Source organism: Mobula hypostoma, chromosome 6 (assembly GCF_963921235.1).
Source record: "Mobula hypostoma chromosome 6, sMobHyp1.1, whole genome shotgun sequence".
In the NCBI taxonomy this organism is placed as follows: Eukaryota; Metazoa; Chordata; class Chondrichthyes; order Myliobatiformes; family Myliobatidae; genus Mobula; species Mobula hypostoma.
In genome coordinates, this window is record NC_086102.1 from 118,052,300 (window position 1) to 118,069,289 (window position 16,990).

Genomic DNA, 16,990 nt, shown 5'->3' on the forward strand with positions numbered 1-16,990 from the left:
GTTATCAGAGTGGTTTTAGAAAGGGAAGGAATTCCATGGACTCAGTGATTATGTTAGAGACTGAAATAAGGAAGGCCCAGGCAAATAGAGAGTCAGTAGTGGCAGTGTTCTTTGACATTGAAAAAGCCTATGATATGATGTGGAAGGAAGGATTATTAATTAAACTGCACAAGATGGGGGTTGGTGGGAGAGTTTTTAATTGGATTAAAGATTTTTTGTTTGGTAGAAAAATTCAAGTTCGGATTGGATCAGAATTATCAAAACAGTACATAGTGGAAAATGGCACACCTCAAGGTAGTGTGATTAGCCCATTACTTTTCATGATTATGATCAATGATGTCTTCACAAAAGTACCAGTGGATATAGGTAGGTCATTGTTTGCGGATGATGGGGCCTTGTGGAAAAGAGGCAGGAACATGGACAGGAAAATACAAGAAGCAATTGATGAAGTGGTGGAGTGGGGTTATGATTGGGGATGTAGATCTTCAGTAGATAAAACTCAAACTGTATTTTTTACCAGGAAAAGGGTTGAGGTAGGGAAGAAGTTAAGGATGTACGGGGTTGAATTAGAAAGGGTTGCATCATTTAAATTTCTGGGAGCTATATTTGATTCACGATTAACATGGGCAGACCATATCAGGAAAGTTGAGGAGAAATGTAAAAAAGTAATAAATGTGATGAGATGTTTGACTGGTAGGGAATGGGGAACAAGTTGTTCAGCTTTGAAGAGAATGTATGTGGCTTTAGTAAGATCTGTATTGGATTATGGAAATATAGTATATGGATCAGCAGCTCGGTCTCTTATAAAGAAACTGGATGTGATTCAGGCTCAGGCCTTGAGAGTGTGCAGTGGGGCTTTTAAAACGTCACCAGTATCAGCCCTACAGGTAGAAATGAGAATAATGCCTTTGGAACTAAGAAGGATGCAACTGATGGCAAACTACTGGGCTAACTTGCAGGGGCACAATGATTCTCACCCTACTAAAGGAGTGTTGCAGGAGTGCTGGGAAAATGGGAGGTTTCAGAGGGATACCTTTAGTCGGGTAGGGAATGATATCGCGAAAGAATGTGGAGTGTTTGATCTGAGGATAAGTCCTTCAGTAGTTTATCCGGTTGTAGCTCCATGGAAACTTGTATGGCCTGACATAGACTGGCAGTTGTTAGAGGTAAAAAGGAAAGAAAGATATAAAACAGATTTGGTAAATGCATTTAACTGTCATGTGATGGAAAAGTATAGTGATTATACTCACATTTATACAGATGGTGCGAAGGAACCTGAAACAGGAGTGACAGGGTTTGGGGTGGTAATACCAGCAAAAGAAATTGGAATCAGCAGAAGAACATCTAATAAGTTAGGGGTGGTTACAGTGGAGATGCTGGCAGTGTTGGTTGCGTTGCAATGGGTGCAGAAAGCCAGACCATCCAAAGCATTGATATGTTCAGATTCATCCTCAGTTCTAGCAAGTTTAAGGTCTTTTCACACAAACAGTCGGCAAGATGTACTTTATGAAGTCCTTCAGTTAGTTACAAGAATTGCAAATCAGGGAGGTCAGGTAAAATTTCTATGGGTTCCAGCACATGTAGGGGTGAAGGGGAATGAGAGGGTGGATGAGTTGGCAAAGAGGGCGTTAAAGAAAGAAAATGTGGAAATGCACATTAGTATCAGTAAAGCAGAGGTTAAGTGTGTAATCTAGGAAAAAGTCAACCGAATGTGGCAAGAAAGATGGGACAGGGAGGGGAAAGGGAGGCATCTATACCAAATACAAAAGAGTGTTGCAGTTACTAGGGTAAGTAATGGAAACAGAAGAGAAGAGACTGTGTGGACTAGGTTAAGGCTGGGACACTGTGCATTAAACAAAACATTGAAAATGATAGGGAAACACCAGACAGGATTATGTGAGGAATGTCAGGAAGAGTAGTCAGTAGAACATGTAGTTCTGAGTTGCAGGAAGTATGGGATACAGAGAGAGATGATGAGAATTAAACTAAGGGAGTTGGGGATGCAGGAATTCACATTAAAAGGGTTGCTGGGCATGGGTGAGAGAGCACAAGTCCGGGTATTTTTAGCGTTTTTAAGGGGTACAGGGGTTTTTTATAGAATATGACGAATAAACAGGAATAGGATACTAGGATGGTCAAAGATGGGAGGGTGAAGTGTAGGGGTGTGTGTGTGTGTGTGTGTGTGTGTGTGTGTGTGTGTGTGTGTGTGTGATTGGGTGAAGGGATTTAGAATGTATGTCTGGTGCACATTCTGGAGCAGAGGGTGGCGGTAATGCACCATTAAGCTGGATGCCAACCGCCGTAAAACAAGATACAGACAGACAGACAGACATGAAATTGGGATGAGCTGAGTGGATAATGTGGCTGGCATGGACTGATCAGGCTGAGGTTATGGATCCAAGGCCTGACAGATGTCTTTGCTCTTTCCAGTTCCACTGAAAAGATCTCAAAATTTAACTGTTTCTATTTCCACAGTTGCTGCGTGACATGCTGAGAGCTTCCAGCATTTTCTGTTTTTATTTCAAATTTCCAAAATCTGTAGTTTATTTTTGCTTTATCACTGTGTACATACACCATAATAACTGAAACTGCATTTGTCGCTGCCTTGTAGTGCCAGGGACCAGGGTTCAATCCTGATCTCAAGTGTTGCATATATGAAATTTGTACATTCTCCCTCTGAATATGTTTCCTGTGGGTGTTCCATTTGCTTCCACATCTAAATGACGCATGGTTAATTGGCTGCTCTAAGTTGCCCTTAGTGTGCAGATCAGTGTTACAATCTGGAGGGAGTTCCTGAGAATGTGGGGAGAGTAAAAATGATTAAAGCAGTATTAGTGTAAATAAGTGGTGAATGATCATCACAGACTTGGGACGCTGAAGGGCTTGTTTCTGGGTTTATCTCTGGCTCTTCTGTACATAGTCCTCATAAAGGGGATCACAACCAATAATTACAGACAATACTTCAGTCTCAAGTCTCACTCTCAATATTTTTAAATCTATTTAAAAAGGCATCCTTTAATGAAACAAGGTACAAACAACAGTCTCCAATTAAAAATGTATAGGTTAAGATATTAATATCCTCAACATTCATTCAATAATTTGCTCAGTTAATTTCTAAAATTGGATACAAGAACAGAAAATGTCGGAGATACTGTATGACGAGCAGCACCAGTGGAAAGAAGCAGTTAACACTTTGAGCATTAGCAAGAGTCTGGTTATTCTTAATAAAGACTCAAAATCTTATGAAAAATAAGTGTTTCTGAACATTCAATGGAATTAATGCACATCACGTCAATAAACTGTGCGCAGTCCGATACATTTTTGAATCACAATGAAATAAAGTAATACAGATAGTTCAAGTTGCAGTAGTGTCCAAACTTTTATATTATCTGTGATTGTGATTGGGATTGGAAAACATACGAGTTGAAAGGATAGAAGTGCTGGAGGCAGGATGGGGACTAAAATCATTAGCTTGCACTCAACAATTTACCGGAATATATCATCCTTAAACTGAATCTATACAGCACTGCTAAGCAAAACCGCCAGTCATGGCTGTCCCCGCCTGCTACGTGGGCATTCACAGGCGGGAGCAGTCACGAGTGGTAGCTTCGTGGAAGGTACACGGAGAGATGTAGGTACATTAACGGAGGAAACAGAGGAATTGGATTACAGATACTTCGAAGAGGGTGCGAAATTGACTTTTTTTTTAAGTGGATAGGGCGGTGTATATAAATAGGGCAGGGTCAGAGATATACGAAATTAGGGTGGGAGCATTTGGAGAACGTGTCGAGGTGGTAATGGTGCACTGCAGAAGAGGAAAGTGCAACGCGTTATGGTGGGTTATGATGCACCAAGGCAGGTCATGGATTTAGCAATAGGGATAACCACCAGTTGAATTTTTACCGTGCTTAAAAACTGCAACCGAGTCTCCAGCTACGAGCGAAGGGTCCAACCTCAACCCAGGCAACATCAACCGCCAACTGCCAACAACCGCCCACATGGGTGGAGACAGTAGCGCCACCCCCCCTTCCCCAACGCTGATTGGTTCTGGCCGCCTCCGGCCGCCGTCTAGCTGGCTCTCATAGGTCAAGCGGACATCAGTCAAAGCCCAGGGTGCCTCGTGTTGGAGCGTCCCGCATGCCCGGTGAGGCGCGTGGTGATGGAGGTGTGGTAAGGTGTAGGTGGGCAGTGGGAGTTTAGGTCGGGCCTCTGTGCAGTTGGAGAAAGCTCCTGTATTGGAAACCTTTTGCAAAATAACGGTCATTGTATAAGGATACTTGCTGGCGAAGACTGTTGCTCGCCCAGGGTAATCACGTCAGCAGCACCCTCCCAAGCACACTTTTATTTCACGACTTTCGCATGTTAAAACGATTTTCCAGATACTTGCATAGGTAGGCTAGAGTGTCATGGTTCAAGCGTGTAAGGACGGAATGTATATGGGAAGGTCAATTCTTTGGGTAATAGTATAACACTATTCAGTATCATCATTTTCCACTGCAAATAATAGTCTGTTTTCCTGCTAGTGAGTAAATCTTACAGTTATACTGCATATGCCTTTTTATTTTCTCACTCATTCAAGTAGTCTAAATCATCTGCTCTTTGCATCTGTCTGATCAAATTTCATGTTGTTGGCCAACTTAGAAATAACACATTTGGCTCCTTCATGTAGCTTATTGATATATACAGTGGATTCAGGTTAACTGGGACTCATTGGGACCAGTACATTAATAAAAGTTAAATCATGGGAGACAGCAGAACTCCATTTCCAGCTGAGCTCCTTGCCTTCTATGCTGCGTTAACGGTCAGAACATTGAGGAACCATGGCAAACTCCCACATCCCCGATGTTCCTGTGATCTCAGTCTCTGAAGTTACCATGCCTTCAGGAGGGGTGAATCCACAAAAGCATCAGGACTGGATGGGGTTCTGGACACATACTAAAGACCTGTGCTAACCAACTGGTTAGTGTGTTCACTGAGATCTTTAACCTCTCACTTGGGGAGTGTGTAGTACCCACCTGCTTCAAGCAGGCTTCAATTATGCCAGTGCCTACGCAGATTGTGGTGACCTGCCACAATGATTATCACGTAGTTGCATGTACATCTCAGTGATGAAGTGTTTTGAGAGGTCGGTGATGAAACATATCAACACCTGCCTCAAAAGTGATTTTGATTCACTCTAATTTCCTGACCGGAGCAATAGGTCCACAGCAGATGTTTTCTCATTAGCTCTTCACTCAATCCTGGAACATCTGGACAGCAAAGATGCATACATCAGGATGCTCTTTATTGACTACAGCTCAGCATTCAATACCATCATCCTCTCAAAACTAATGAATAGGCGCTAAGACCTTGGCCTCAATACCTCTTTATGCAATTGGATCCTTGATTTCCACACTTGTAGACTGCAGTCTGTTCAGATTGGCAATAACATCTTTTCCACAGTCTCCATCATCACAGGTGCAGCATAGGGCTGTGTGCTTAGCCTCCTGCTCTTCTTGCTGTACATGTGATTGTGTGGCTAAGCACTGCTCCAATGCCAGATTCAAGTTTGCTGATGACATTACTGCCTTGGGCTGAATCAAAGGTAGTGATGATGTGTCACTTCCTCAGGAGTTTGCAAAGATTTGGCATGACATCTAAAACTTTAACAAACTTGTATAGGTGTGTAGTAGAGAGTATATTGACTGGCTGCGTCACAGCCTGGTATGGAAACACCAATGTCTTTGAATGGAAAGTCCTACAAAAAGTAGTGGATTTGGCCTAGTACATCACAGGTAAAGCCCGCCCAAACATTGAGCACATCAACATGAAACGCTATTGCAAGAAAGTAGCATCCATCATCAGAGATCCACACCACCAAGCCAATCTCTTCTCTCACTGCTGCCATCAGGTAGAAGGTACTAGAGCCTCAGGACTTGGACCACCAGGTTCAAGAACAGTTACTACCTCTTAACCATCAGGTTCTTGAATAAAATGCGATAATTACACTTGCCCCATCATTGAAATGTACCCAGAGCCAATTATTTCAGTATCAAGGACTCTTTATCTCAATATCTCATGTTCTCTTTACTTATTGCTATTTATTAATATTTTCAGTTGCACAGTTTGTTGCCTTCTACATGCTGTTTGATTTTTCATTGATCCTGTTATAGTTATTCTATAGAATTGCTGAATATGTCCACAAGATGAATCTCAGGGTTGTATATGGTGACATAAATGTACTTTGATATTAAAATTTACTTTGAACTTTGAGCATTTTGGCTCAGTTAAGCAGCTGTCCCAATTAGCTAAGGTTTCAAGGAACTAGTTTAAAAAATGTATAAAAATGGCAAAATACTGTTTAATTAAATAACAAATTATGTAGTTAAATGAAACATAGAACAGAATTAGAAGACTATCAATACTACTACAGTACTATAAAATTATATTGGCTCCCAATAGTTGGTTTGGTGGTTGTCCATAAATTGCATAAACCTGTGTGGGAGAATTTTTAAAGTGGAAATGCTGTTGCACTGGGGCAGTTCCACTCTCTCGACCTCGACGTCTCGATCCAATGCCAGGAAGATTACCACAACTGGGGTTTCTTGTGTTGGATCTCTGTTTGGTTTCTGATCTTTAGGAGTCAAGAATGACAAGTAGTCTTAATTCTAAGATTTCAGTTTATTTTAGAGTACAAACGAATGTACAAATACTAAAGGAAAGGAAAGGTACATTGCATCCGGAGTTTCTCTGGTTAGCAGATGATTTCCCTCCATGCCTCTCTGACGTAGTGGGGAACCGCATACGAGGCAAGTTACAGCAGTGGTTTGCCATTGCCTTCCGCTGGGTGAGTTTCCAAAGAGATCACCAGCTCGTAACCCAGCCCGGATGGAAAGCGTGCAGGGATTTGAACTCAGGACCTTTCGTCCCGAAGTCGGGCGTTGATGCCACTAGGCCACCAGCCGGGTCACAGATACTAAGCAAACTAAATAAAGAGCTGAGAAACAATGCCAAGAAGGGAATTAATGCTAAGAGGTGTAAGACAAAGGAATAAAGATGGTGCTTCAGAAAAATCTATTATTTTTACAGATAAGATAAAGAAAATTCCTTAGATAATGATAAATTTGTTAATAATTTACATAATTAAAACAATTACATCACGTGGGTAATGTGCTAATACTTAGGCAATGAAAAATGACTAAGTGTATAAACCGTTAGTTTAGCTGCTGTACCGTTTCTGCTAGTGAGTGTGAAAAATACACGAGTTTGTCAAGAAGTACAAATCTTATATTTAAAAAAAAACAGTGGTTTAAACACTTGGTTGTAGTGGTTGTCCATGACGACTTCTGTGCCTCACCATGCCCTTTGCTCTGCACAGAGCATTGCAGAACCTTCTTCTTGGCCTTTGGACCTCCCTGTAGATCTCATCGACCCAGTTCATCGGAGCTAACTTTGCTAGGAGAGCATTCTGTGTCTCCCCAGGGTATGAAGCCCGCTGGTTACCATCACCTGGTTTAGCCCACCTGATGTACCAGGTTGTGCCCACTGTCGCATGCAAGTAGCCCTTTGGAATCATGTGTACGCTGCCGTGTTCTTTTGATTGACTGTAAATGAACAAATCAGCATAGACATCCGATGTAGATAATGGACTGTCTTCATATAATTTACGAAGATTGCATCCTCTCGATCTTCATTTTACTTATAATTCAACATGATTGTCAATACCTCTAAATTCTTCATAGTTCCTAAATTGTTGAAGTAGTGAAATTGTTTTATTTTCATTGCTGGCCGTTTCTGGCATCTCCAAGCCTGAATGATTAAAACCACAGTGAGACAAACAGTTCTGAATAGTCTTACTGCTTAGTTCTTGCCAACTATCAGTTAAAAAAATTCACTGCTTTTTAAATGAAGCATATGCAACTGATGTGATTTAAAAATTTGTTGCTTTAAGCATGGTGTAGTGGCTAAAGCTAGTTAAAAACTGTTTGGCAACGGTCACCTATCCCAATTAAGTGGCACAGAGTCCCAAATAAACAAAGGGAGACCCAGCTAACTTCTCTTTTCCTTCTGCTTCTTCGTGTAAAGTTTAATGGCGTGTTGGCAGACCAATTAGATGTTTCCTTTGCACCTCAGAGGATCTGCATTCAACCAGTGTATGTTGCACTGATTCTTCTCAAATTCACTCCCTACACATCCCATATCATGCATATTAATTCGGAACAAGGAATTATTCAACCTAGTGCACCCAATATGTAAATGTGTAAGTACAACTTTTTTGTTCCTTTTACACCCATCTCCCAGTGAAGTTCCTACCATTCTCTGAATTTTATATAAATGCTGTCCTTTCATTTCCTTATCCCAATTTTGTTGCCACTGTGATCCAATAGACTTTTTGATTATGATTTTCACCTTCACCTTATGCAAAGGCCACTTTACATTTATATCATTAATTTTAATTGATTGTTTGGCTAGAATGTCTGCCATCTCGCTTCCTTCATGGACAAGGACCCATAAGAAATATACTGTCTATGTAAGCCTAGATCCTGCAGCCTCAACGGATGCTGTCCAATATCAAGAAGAATGTCTGGCCTGCAATTTGAAATACCTGTTTTAATTATGATAGTGGTGGGGCTCATTACCAAAAACAATGATTGAACGATTGAAACCACAGTGAGCCAAACACCACTCACATCCCCTTTACATTGGTGATATAGCAGTGAAAACTGCTAGTGGTTTCAAACTCCTGGCAGTGCACATCATCCAGAACCTCTCACGGTCCCAGAACACATCCTACACGGTCAAGAAAGCTCACCAATGCCTCTACTTTCTGAGGAGGCTGAAGAGAGCTGGACATTGCCCATCCATACTCATGTCTTTACTGACACGCAGGAGAGAGCATCCTAACAAGCTGCATCACTGCTTGGTACAGAAACTGCATTGCGGTGAACAGGACAGCCCTACAATGGGTAGTCAAAACTACCCAATACATCAGTGGCATCTGCTTAACCGCCTTCAAGGACACATAGAGAAAGGTGCCGGAAAAGGGCTAGTAACATCATGAAAGATCCCACTGACGTTTCTCATGGACTATTTGTCCCACTCCTGCCAGGGAGGAGGCTACATAGCATCTACACCAGGACCACCAGACCAAAGACAATTACTTTCCCCACACAGAAAATGATCAACACTTCCACCCACTAACTGCACCACTACTTTATTATTTCCCATCAGTCAGTTTATGTACAGCCTAGTGTCACATGATGGACATACAATCTATCTATGTACATTAGCTATCTTAAGTATTTATAGTTATGGTGTGTTTCAAAAATTATTATTGTGTTCTTTATCTTTTATGTTTTTCTTTGTGTTGCATTGGGTCCGGAGTAACAATTATTTCATTCTTCTTACACTTATGTGCAGGAAATTGCAATAACCAATCTTGAATCTTAATAGCTGTTAAGACTGAGTACAAATCAGAGCACAGAAATATATAATCAGGGCATACTTATTCAAGCCAGTCCAAGCCTAATATGATAACAACCATCTCAGACATAAATACTGATACTTTGTTTGATAATCTTTCTTAAGAGTCACCTGAAACTTTGGAACATAAACATAAACACCTGCACAACCTGTCACTGGATCTTTTGAACCATTTGTGTAGATATGTAAGCATCCATAATATCTGCCTTGCATAGCTAGTCATGTATTTTTTAAGTTTATTTAGAGATACAGTGCAGAATAGGCTATTCTGGCACTCTGAGTTACACCATCCTGCAACCTCTGACAACCTCAGTTTAACCCTAGCCTAATTCAAGGATAATTTACAATGACCAGTTAACTTATCCAGTACATCTTTGAACTGTGGAGATGAAACCAGAGGGCCCAAAGAAAACCCACACATGGGGAGGACGCACAAAGACTCCTTACAGAAGACACTGGGATTGAACCCTGACTCTGATGCCCCGAGCTGTAACAGTGTCACGCTAACCGCTATGCTACTGTGGCGCCCATTGCTGAACTTCCTATGCCACTGACATACGCTCACCCCTCATCTTGATCTTTTCTTGAAGGCCCAAATCAACCCAAGGCAAAGGGAAAAGCCATGGAAGATTGACAGAAAGGGGTACATTGGGACCATATTCTACATCAAGCAACCCAAGACTTTGTGCCCAGTCATTTCCCATCCACCCAATACTGACCTTACAAATACAGTGTTCCCAACACTACTAATATTGCCAATATTGGATGACCAACTTCATGTCCTCTGCAATAAACTATTCTAACTGTAATGTGCATAGATGTAAAGGTGCTTCCATTAATGCCAAAACTGAGGATGATTTAAGAGCACCACAACGTAATCTCAGTGCTTGCGCTTGAACTTTAAGGTCTTAAGACCCGTAAGCAGCACATCCATAAACAAAAACTGATCTGATTAAAGCAATATACATTTAAGTGACCTCCTACTTGCACACCAGTTACATCCAACTGAACACTGAGCACATTAAGGGCTTTTTAACACTTCTCTAGAATTATATTCAGATGCACCTTCCACGTTAGCCTTGTATCTATCCACATACCAGGAAACTTTACTACTGACTCTTGCTTAAGAGTTTCATTCATAACTTGAGATCAATTGTGGGTGTAATGTTCCTTTTAGACAAACAAACAACTTGAGCCCTTGTAATACAATATTTAAACCCCCAGCAATATCCCCATTCCTCTACTTCATTAATAGCTGTCTGCATTTGGCTATTTTCTTGATTAGTTTTTCTTCTTTAAGAGTTGTCCTGAAATAAGTGTTTGCCCTGATTAACCGATGGCTCAGTTAACGGGAATCCACTGTATTGTGAGTAGTTGGTAGCACCAGAGTCAAGGGCAGCTACTATCCAGCTGTTATAAGACTAGTGAACAGTTCCCAGTACAATAAGATGGACTCCTGACCTCTCAATCTACATCGTTATGAGCGTGCATCCTATTGTCCACCTGCTCTTTCTCTGTAACTATAGCACTTTATTCTGTACTCCATTATTTTACTTTATAGTGCCACAATGCTCTGTTGTAATAAATTGACCTGTATGACTGTTATGCAGATTTTTTCACTTACCTTGGTACATGTGGTGGTAATAAACCAATTTACTATTTGTCACTGCCTGCCACCAAGAAAAGACCAATTTATGGGTGTCAGCCTATTTTAAATCCATGCTAATTTTTACTCCCAATCCCATGTATTAATTTTGCCCAATAGTCTTGTATGTGAGACATAACAAATCTTCTAAAAGTCCAAATGTGCCACTGTCATTGCTTCTCTCTTATTTATTCTATATTTATAAATAGACCCTATTATTGACAGGGTCAGAGATGTCAGATTGGGTCCACAGCATTCTAAAGGGAAAAGGTGAGCAGCCAGAAGTTTTAGGTCATATTGGCACCAATGACATAGGTAAGAAAAGGGAGGAGGTTCTAAAGAGAGAATTTAGGGACTTGGGTAGAAATCTGAAAAGCAGGGTCTCCAGTGTAGTGATCTTTGGATCGATGCCTCTGCCATGTGCCAGTGAGGGTAAGAATAGGATGATCTGGCAGATGAATGTGTGGCTGAAGAACCAGTGCAGGGGGCATGGCTTCAGATTTCTGGATCATTGCGATCTCTGGGGAAGGTATGACCTGTACAAAAGGGACAGGTTAAACCTGAACCCAAGGGGGACCAATGTCCTTGCGGGAAGATTGGGAAGGGTTTAAATTAAATTGGTAGGGGGTGGGAACCAGAATGATAGGGCTGATGGTGGGGCATTTGGTTTATCACTTGATGCAGTGTGCAGTTAGATGTCAGGAATGACATACAAATAGTAGGGCAAAATTGCAGTCAGTGGGATGAGTTGCAATGTAACATGGGGACAAAATTGAAAAAGGTGGCAAGTACAGGAGTGAAGGTGTTATATTTGTATGCACACAGTGTATGTAATAAGGATCTTGTAGCACAGTTAGAGGTGGGCAGGTATGATGATGTGGGCTTGCTGAGTCATGGCTGAAAGAAGATTATTTTTATAGGCATCTGTTAGTCTCACGAGACCATGGATTTGCACCTTGGAAAGTTTCCAGGGCACAGGCCTGGGCAAGGTTGTGTGGAAGACCGGCAGTTGCCCATGCTTCAAGTCTTCCCTCTCCACGCCATTGATGTTGTCCAAGGAAAGGGCATTAGGACCCATACAGCTTGGCACGGTGTCATCGCGGTGCAATGTGTGGTTAAGTGCCTTGCTCAAGGACACAACATGCTGCCTCAGCTGAGGCTTGAACTAAGGCAGCTGTGTGTGTCCTTGAGAAGATCATAGTTAGGAACTTAACATTCAAGAATATAACTTGTTTTGAAAGGACAGGCAAGTAAGCAGAGGGGGTGAGGTGGCTTTGTTGGTAAAAAAAAATAATCAAATCCTTAGAAAGAAGTGGTATGGGATTGGAAGATGTAGAATTCTTTTGGAAAAAGTTAAGAAACTGCAAGTGTAAAAAGACGCCAATGGGGATTATATACACGCCTCCAAACAGTAGGCAGGATGTGGTCTATAAATTACAACGGGAGATAGAAAATGTATGTCAAAAGGACAATGTTACAATGGTCATGGGGGATTTCAATATGCAGGTAGATTAGGAAAACCAGGTTAGTGCTGGATCCCAAGAGACAGAATTAGTAGAATGCCTATGAGATAGCTTTTTAGAGTAGCTTGCAGTTGAGCCCACTCCGGGAAAGGCTATTCTGGATTGGGTGTTCTGTAATGAGCCAAATTTGATTAGGGAGCTTAAGGTAAAGGAACCCTTTGAAAGTGGACCAGATAGACTATATCTCAGGGTTCTGAAAGAGGTGGCTGGGGAGATTCTTGAGCTATTAGAAATGATGTTTCAAGAATCACTAGATTCTGGCATGGTTCTGGAGGACTGGAAAATCACAAACGTCACTCCACACTTCTGTCTCCCTCCCATCTTGAAGAAAAGAAGTTATAGACCAGTTAGCCTGACCTTAGTGGTTGGCACGATGTTGGAGTTGATTGCTAAGGATGAGTTTTAAGGATCCTTGGGGGCAGATGATAAATAGGTCGAAGTCAGCATGGTTTCCTTAAGGGAAAATCCCGCTGACAAATCTTTTGGAATTCTTTGAAGAAATAACAACTAGGATAGACAAAGGAGAATGAGTGGATGTTGTGTACTTGGATTTTCAGAAGACCTTTGACAAGATGGGTGCACACGAGGCTGCTTATCAAGAGCCCAGGTGTTGAGTACCTACGCTCTGTCCACCAGAGAAAGCAGGATCTCCCAATGGCCACACATTTTGATTCCACATCCCATTCCCATTCTGATATGTCTATCCACGGCCTCCTCTACTGTAAAGATGAAGCCACACTCAGGTTGGAGGAACAACACCTTATATTCCGTCTGGGTAGCCTCCAACCTGATGGCATGAACATTGACTTCTCTAACTTCCGCTAATGCCCCACCTCCCCCTCGTACCCCATCTGTTATTTAGTTATATACAAACATTCTTCCTCTCTCTCTCTCCTTTTTCTCCATCTGACTATACCCCTTGCCCATACTCTGTGTTTTTTCCCCCCTCCCCCTTTTCCTTCTCCCTGGGCCTCCTGTCCCATGATCCTCTCATATCCCTCTTGCCAATCACCTGTCCAGCTCTTGGCTCCATCCCTGCCCCTCCTGTCTTCTCCTATCATTTCGGATCTCCCCCTCCCCCTCCCACTTTCAAATCTCTTACTAGCTGTTCCTTCAGTTAGTCCTGACGAAGGGTTTCGGCCTGAAACGTCGACTGTACCTCTTCCTAGAGATGCTGCCTGGCCTGCTGCGTTCACCAGCAACTTTGATGTGTGTTGCTTGAACTTCCAGCATCTGCAGAATTCCTTGCGTGTACCTTCACAATTTGTTTTCTTCTTCATTATAATGTATTGCATTGAACTGCTGCTGCCCCCTAAGTTAACAAACTTCACGACGCATGCCGGTGATAATAAACCTGATTCTGATTCTGAAATTCTTTTCATTTTACATACTTGTCGAACCTATTACAGCATGCTTTTATGCTCCTTTCAAGCTTATGTCCATAATCTGTTTTTCCTCTCATTCAATCTTTTGCATCATTTTTATTTGCTAAGTATTCAGCTGCTCCCAATGCTCAGGCAGTGGGATTTGTGTGTAAATTTTCTAACTCCATCCATTGTTTATGATTGATTGGTTTTATTTTTGTGTTTTGTGTCAAAGATATATTGTCATCCTGTATTTGTTCCTTGAAAGTTAGCCATAGCTTAAACGCTCCCATTTTTGTTTTAAAATATATTTCATTCATAAACATTTCAAAGTTTGTAAAAATCTTCATCTAACTACTTTTAACAAATCATGGGATTCCCATAATTGATAATGTTAACTAATCATTTACAAGCTGAAGGCAAATAGTTCATTGACTTTCAACCCAGATTTCAAATGATTTGCATAAATAGGTTCTTGATCAGTAAAAAGATATGGGGAGAAGACAGGAGAATGGGTCTAAGAGGAATAATAAATCAGCTATAATTTAATGGCAGAGCTGACTCAATAGGCCGGAAGTTTTAATCATGCTCCTATGTGTTATGGTCCAAATCACAGAAGGGTCCTATCAGTTACCCTTTCCCATGGAGCCCTGGCTGGATTGAACTTCAGCATGTCACATAGCACAATCCAGCATGCTTAAGTGTGTCCGTTTGCAATATTAGGTCATGAATTCTGAGCTGGGCAGAGGATATCTTCATTATTTTGACATTCCCAGCACTAGTTAATTCCTCTCCCCACCCTTCTCTCCCCACCTTTCCCTCCCCATTCTAAATCTCTCCGCTCTCTCCTCCCCATACAATACAAACTGGTAGGTGATAGGTAAAGTCAGGTGAGAGGGAAGGGAGGTGGGTGGGGGAGGGGATGAAGTGAGAAGCTGGGTGGTGATAGGTGGAAAAGGTAACTCTTGTGATTGATATTGAGAACTGGTGGCGATGCATTGGTTTCGTCTTCAGTTTATCTGTACGTTCTACTGAGCTCTTGTGAACCAAATAATTGCTATAATCCGTCATTTGAAACAAATGATAAAGGGAGCCAAGAATTGGTTGGACATGATTTTGATTTTACTGAAATGTATTTAGCCTCTAAGACCAATTTGCAATTGCTACATTAATCTGCGCACGGTAAGCCTGAGCAGGAGATGGTGACATTATATATCAGAGGCCTTGACTTGGATGCTGCTGCTATTGGAATCATCACTGTTATGTTTTGTAACTTTGTTTTTACTTCAGGCGAGATGTGCATGTATCATGTGGTAGGATGATGACGTGCAATTAATGTATTTTTATATATAAACCTTAATTTATTATTTAAATGGACAAGAATGTCTAATCAAAGTACAGACGTTTGTATATATGTACAAAATTACTCAAATACTATAGAAGTATTAAGTACACAACACTCCTCCCTGCTTAGCTATGAATGCCAGTTCAATAGGGGATGCATCTCAACTATATACACAGTATACTATACGATACAACTACTATATGCAGACATCCACAGAATAGTAAATTTTAAATTGTCCCTTTCAGGTCTAAAGATTTCATCGCTGTGAAGGCTTTCTTACTCTTGTGGAATAATGTCTTTCCTGACAAGGGGAACCACTCTGCATGGCAGGTGAGACTTGTGGCTGTGAAAACCATCTCAGGTTCTGGGGCCTCCTAGGTGGTTGTAGGGGTTGATTCTAAGACTGTAGGAGGTGGATTTGACAGCTCTGGACACCTTCCTTCTCCTTTTCTCCCTCTGGATCTACTTCAATCCCTTTCTTTTTCTTTCTCATGTCCCTTCTCTCCCATCTCTTTCCTCCCCTTTCTTCTAGTTTGTGTATCTTGATCTTGGAAAGGTCCATTTAGTTCACTGGAGTGTTCTCTTAGTAATCCTTGTTTTGCTCTCTTTACAATCTGATCTCTCCTCTTGCTTACCTCATCCACAACATCATCTGTTGAATCCTCTGTTTCTGTATCTCCATTGACTCCTTTATTTTTGACCTTCCATTCCTCAAGCTCGGCTTTGGTCTTTGCATCTGTGTTTACAAGCAACTTTTTGTCTCCCTCTTGAAGTTCATGCAATAACCTTAATGCATGCAGAACAGATTCTCACAAGAGCCGAATGCTTGTAACTTTCCTGAAGCTCCTTAAAATCTCTTCCAGCTTAAAATCAACCCATATTTCGCGAGTAAGTGTCTGATTAACATATCAGACACTCTCAGATATGTCGCCTACAAAAACTTGTAATCAGACCACTGCTTTCATCACTTTAATGTTTCCTTTGAGCAGCATGATCCTTCCTTGGTCCAATATGCTTTCCAGCCAGAGGCACAGAGGTTGGCACCAATGTATGTTTGCTGTACATTCATGGTGTACAGCATGGAGACAGTTGTGTCAACATCCAGTACCTTCCTTATTTCGCTTTCAGTTGGCTTTATTGCAGGGGATGTTGCATGCAAATTGTGGATGGATCTCCAATCAAGTTGTAATTGTCTCAGCCATTCACGCCCCCACAATGCTGGTCCTCCTGCTTTTACCACATACATGCTCAATGTGGCTTGTTGGTTGTTGTATTTCACTGTTACCAATGTCATTTCCACGGGGGTTATCCTTTCTCCAGTATAAATTAGAAACACAGAAAACCTACAGCACAATACAGACCCTTCAGCCCACAAAGCTGTGCCGAACATGTCCTTACCTTAGAAATTACCTAGGGTTATCCATAGCCCTCTATTTTTTTGAGCTCCATGTACCTGTCCAGGCGTCTCTTAAAAGACCCTATCGTATCCGTCTCCACCACTGTCGCCAGCAGCCCATTCCACGCACTCACCATTCTCTGCGTAAAAAAACTTAGCCCTGACATCTCCTCTGTACCTACTTCCAAGCACCTTAAAGCTGTGCCCTCTCGTGCTAGCCATTTCAGCCCTGGGAAAAAGCCTCTGACTATCAGT

At 41.6% G+C, this 16,990-nt stretch overlaps 1 protein-coding gene across 3 annotated transcripts in view; it reads right to left on the reverse strand.

Moving 5' to 3' along the window:
• Positions 1-3,993, reverse strand: part of rbm44 (RNA binding motif protein 44) — a 118,880-nt gene extending 114,887 nt beyond the window's left edge. For all 3 annotated transcript variants that reach the window (XM_063050005.1, XM_063050002.1, XM_063050006.1), the window contains exon 1: positions 3,904-3,993. The gene's annotated coding sequence lies outside the window, so the exon portion shown is untranslated. The remainder of the gene's footprint in view (positions 1-3,903) is intronic.
• Positions 3,994-16,990: the final 12,997 nt, after the last annotated feature.